The sequence below is a fragment of the Corylus avellana genome, chromosome ca4 (assembly GCF_901000735.1).
Source record: "Corylus avellana chromosome ca4, CavTom2PMs-1.0".
Taxonomy (NCBI): Eukaryota; Viridiplantae; Streptophyta; class Magnoliopsida; order Fagales; family Betulaceae; genus Corylus; species Corylus avellana.
The window spans coordinates 12,988,724-12,993,960 of NC_081544.1; the positions used below are offsets into that span (position 1 = coordinate 12,988,724).

General features: G+C 41.2%; 1 pseudogene; it reads right to left on the bottom strand.

Annotated features, from left to right (window-relative positions):
* Positions 1–4,550, bottom strand: part of LOC132178078 (uncharacterized) — a 44,430-nt pseudogene extending 39,880 nt beyond the window's left edge.
* Between the last annotated feature and the right edge of the window lie 687 nt (positions 4,551–5,237).

Below are 5,237 nucleotides of genomic sequence, written 5' to 3' on the forward strand. Positions count from 1 at the left end.
AAAGCTTAAGGGAGCCGAACATTGCACAGCCTACACAAAAAAAATGAAAATAAAAAAATATATATATAAAAAAAAAAAAATGCATGTCTTGATCTAAGCCTTTGGTGTTTTCATTTGTGTAAATTCCTATGAATTTTGAAGTACACCAAACTTTGAGAAAAATTGAAGCCTCTTAACTTTGTGTTAGTCTCACTTTGCACATTTGGAGCTTGTGTTGTCTCAAATTTCCACCTTTGAGTTGAATGATTTGTGGTTGGCTTGATGATTTGATTGTGGTGTTTACTTTGTTAAACCTGCTCATGATATAAGAACCATATGTTTGTATGAAAATTGTGTTTGTCAATGACATAGTGCTAAAAATGTTTGTGGGTATCATTTCTATTAAACCCTCACGAGACTTCACTCGTCCTCTAGGGATGCCTAGGGGTTTAAAAGGCTTGTTGCATACGCTAAATGCAATCGTACATCCCACAAAAGATGGATTTATCTTTTGTTTTCTGTTTTTCCATTCTTGTTTTTAGTTTTGTATTGCTAAGGGACTAGCAATATGTAAGTTTGGGGGTGTGATAAGTGCTAGAATATTCATATTTTCAGCCCTTAACTTGCATGTTTTAATCCTTTAGTTTTGGTTAATTAGGCCATTTTACTTCCTTTTTGTATTTTCTTTGTTTTATAGGCTTTTGGAAGAAAATAAAGCGTTTCTGGAAAAATTCCAAGCTTAAAGGGCAAATTGGGAAGATCTAGAAGATATGGTTAAGCTTAACCAATCATGGTTAAAGTTTAATCAAATAAAGGAAAGGATTAATTCGGAATTTCTCAATTTGAAGTCAAATCGGATTGGATGCAAAATTGGATTCTGAATACGTCTCGGTATTTTGGCCATAACTTTCAGTTCAGATATCCGATTGAGGTGATTCAAGCGGCATTGGAAAGATAACTCAAACTTATACAATTCATTGTGAAATATCATTTTCCCAATTCGGAGCGCCGCAAGGCCAAAATCACGCCGCAAGATAGGACCGCAATTCTGGGCGAATCCTATTCCGATTTGGGCTTAGGTTTTCTTTAACCTAATTGGGCTTGGACTTAAATCTCCGAAATTCCTAGGATTACTAGGGCTTCTAGGACTCTCTTAAGCCCTATAAATAGACCTCTAAGCCTCACAATTGAGGGGGGATCAGACGAAGACGCGCCGGGGGCGCCGTTCTTGGTCGCTTTCCGTGTTTTCTGGGTTTTTGTAGCTTGGAACTCGAATTCTTTTGTAAGTTTTTAATTTTAATGAAGTAATTTAGTTTCTTTATGATTTCTTTTGTCATGAGAGGCTAATTCTTCAACTAAGGTTGAAGATGAAGCCTCACCATTGATTAGTTTTATATTTTTATGTTTCGTTCGTACAAATCCGTCGTTTAATGTAATGTATGTTCGTTTCAGTTCAATTGTGTGACAAAATTGTGATTGATTGTTGTTTATAAATCACAAAAATGTTGGATATTCGTTGTGTTTCATCCAACGGATACATCGAATGATTTGATTGAGACTTATATCCATTGTGATTTACGGATACAATGGATGATTTGATCTCAATTGGATATTCGTTGTGATTTGTAATAGAGATGGATTCATCGAATGATTCAATTGGTTTATAAAAAAACAATAGAACATATATAGGGTTTAATTGTTTGTCGGATGCATGAATGAAAACATAAGAATGTATGCTTTGATTTGGTGAGGTGAATTCTAAAACCTTAGTCGTTTATCTTTTGATTATTTTTATTTTATTTAGTTTATGTTAGTTTATTTTCAAAATCAAAATCATTCGGAACTAGGTTAAGATATAATTGATTTAGATAGAAATTAAATTTCACAAACACAATTCCCTGTGGATCGACCTCGCACTTGCACACACACTATATTGCACACGACTCGTGCGCTTGCGAGTACAATTAAATTTGTACATCAGTAGTATCCAGCAGATCAACCGAGGCTTTGTCTCCTTCTTGGCCAGCAAATGTCGCAGAGCAGCATGATCAGAAAAGATTATAACCTTTGATCCCAGAAGATATGAGTGGAATTTATCCAGAGCAAAGACCACAGCTAGCAATTCTTTCTCGGTGGTGGTGTACTTGACTTGAGCATCCATTAGAGTCTTGCTAGCATAATAAATGACATGAGGAAGCTTTCCTACCCGTTGTCCCAAAACTACACCAACAGCATAGTCAGATGCATCACACATAATCTCGAAGGGCAATGACCAGTCAGGCGGCTGCATGATGGGAGCAGAAGATAATAGAGACCGGAGCTGCTGGAATGCCTGGTGACATGCTTCATCAAAGCGAAAAGGTGCGTCCTTAGCAAGCAAGTTACATAAGGGCCTTGAGATTTTGCTGAAATCTTTAATGAAACGACGGTAGAAGCCGACATGCCCTAGGAAAGAATGGATCTGCTTCACTGAAGTGGGTGGTGGTAAATTTTCAATGAGCTCAACCTTGGCCCGGTCCATCTCAATACCTCTTTTGGACACTATATGGCCCAAAACTATACCTTCCTGTACCATGAAGTGGCTCTTCTCCCAGCTCAAAATCAGGTTATGTTCTTTGCAACGTTGAAGCACAAGTGACAGATTATGGAGACATTTATCAAAAGAAGATCCAAAAACAGAAAATTCATCCATAAATACCTCCAAAAATTTTTCCGCCATGTCAGAGAAGATAGACATAATACATCTCTGGAATGTGGCAGGTGCATTGCATAAGCCGAAGGGCATGCGTCGGTAAGCAAAGGTGCCAAATGGACATGTGAATGTCGTCTTCTCTTGGTCTTGGGGATCAACTGCAACCTGATTATATCCAGAGTAGTCGTCAAGGAAGCAATAATAACTTTGGCCCGCAAGACGCTCCAAAATTTGATTAATGAATGGGAGCGGGAAGTGATCCTTCCGGGTATGGGAATTGAGCTTCCGGTAGTCAATGCAGACACGCCATCCCGTGGTTGTGCGTTGTGGAACCAATTCGCCAGAAGAGTTCTCAACGACGGTGATGCCTGATTTCTTTGGAACCACTTGAGTGGGGCTCACCCATTTGCTGTCGGAGATGAGGTAAATGATGCCTGCATCAAGTAACTTGACTACCTCTTTCATTACTACCTCCTTCATGTTGGGATTCAACCAACGCTGTGCTTCACGTGAGGGTCAAGCATTTTCTTCCAAATGGATCCGGTGCATACAGATAGAGGGGTCAATGCCTTTCAAATCTGCCATGGTCCAACCAATAGCCTCTTTATACTCCTTCAACACTGCAAGCAGACTGTCCTCTTGATCTTTTTGTAAGTTGGAAGCAATGATAACCGACAGGGTGTTGTTAGACCCCAGAAATGTATACTTGAGCTTTGCTGGCAAGGGCTTCAATTAAAGCTTCGGTGGAGACAGTCGAGATGGAACAGGAGGAGTGCTTGATGTCGCAGGTAGAGGCTCTTTTACTACTCTCCATGGATGGAAATCTGCACTTGCAGCTGTTTCGAGCAAATCATGGACCTCTTGAATGTACTGGTCGGTGTTGAATTCTTCAAAGTCGAAGTAATTCAGGCATGCTTCTACTGAATCCTTTGTCAGGAGACCGGGTATGGAGTCTTCTACATATTCTTCAATGCTGTCCAAAAAGAAATACTCATTCTGATCAGGAGCATGCTGAAATGCAGTAAAGATATTCAACTGAACCTTCATATTGCCAAATGAGATCTCCATGACTCCAGTTCGACAGTTGATGCATGCATTTGTTGTGGCTAAGAATGGACGCCCAAGGATGACAGGAACCAGCTTCTCAAGATTGGGCACAGGCTCGGTATCAAGCTCTATAAAGTCAACTGGGAAGAAAAATTTATCCATCTGGATGATCACATCTTCTACAATCCCTCTAGGCTTCTTAATTGACCGATCAGCTAGTTGCAGAATTACTGTGGTGGGCTTCAGCTCCCCTAGGCCGAGCTGCTGATACATTGAATATGGTAGTAAATTCACACCAGCTCCCAAATCCAAGAGTGCCTTATCAATCTCTCTTTTTCCGATGATGCATGAAATTGTAGGAGCCCCGGGGTCCTTGAACTTTGGAGGAGTGTTGTGCTTAATCAGGGAACTCACTTGCTCAGTCAGAAGGACTTTCTTGGGGATGTTATTTTTGGTCTTCCTCTTTTGAGTACATAAGTCTTTAAGGAACTTGGCATAGGCAGGCACTTGTGCAATGGCATCGAGAAGGGGGAGATTGATTTTTACCTGTTTAAACATCTCCATCATGCCTTGTATTTTCTCTCCTTGTTTCCCAAAGTGGGAAGGTGCCTTGAGACGTTCTAGGAAGGGGGCCGGTGGCTCATATGGGATCTCTGGAGAGGACGCTGCTGATGACGAAGCTTTATTGCTTGCTTTTATCATTCTGTAGATTCTGTGCACCCTCCGTATGCTCATCTCTCTTCTCCGCCACATGATTGTCAACTATTCTACCACTTTTCAAGGTGGTGATGGCTTCAACTTGCTGATGGTATGAAGTGCCCTCATCTACCATGTAGTGCCCCTTAGGGTTTACCACCGGCTGACTCGGAAGCTTTCCTTCGTCCCTTCTGTTGATGGTGTTAGCAAGTTGTCCGACTTGAGCTTCTAGCTTGGCAATGGATTGGGAGTGTGAGTTGACTATTTCCTCTTGAGATTTGATTGACTGCTTTATCTCGCTGGTCAGCTCAGTCACTGCTTTTACAATCCGATCCTCAAAATTAGACTCTAAGGGAGTCTGGTAGTGCTGCTGTGGAAGACGGTAAGTGGATTGAGGTTGGTAGGACTGCCTGTTGGATTGAGTGTGTGGCCCTGGGGCTGAGTTGCCCGAATTTGAATTCTTCCACGAGAAATTTGGATGATTTCTCCACCCGAGGTTGTAGGTATTGGAGTATGGATCATTACCTGGTCTGGAGAAAGCTGCATTAACCTGCTCATTAGAAATGTCAGTATAATTTCCAGTAACAGGGCAGTTATTTACATGATGCATAGGACTGGAACAGAATGAGCATGCTTCAGTGTGTGTATGAGCAGCATTAGGCGCAAAACCATCAGTCAATAGAACTTGATCTAACTTCTTGGTGATAGCCTCAACTACTTGGTTGGCCATGTTTGGGGAATGGCCGGCTTCATACAAACTCTCCATCTTGGGTACTTTAGGTGCTAGTGCCCTTCGTCTGGTGGAAACCTGCTGAAGAGAATT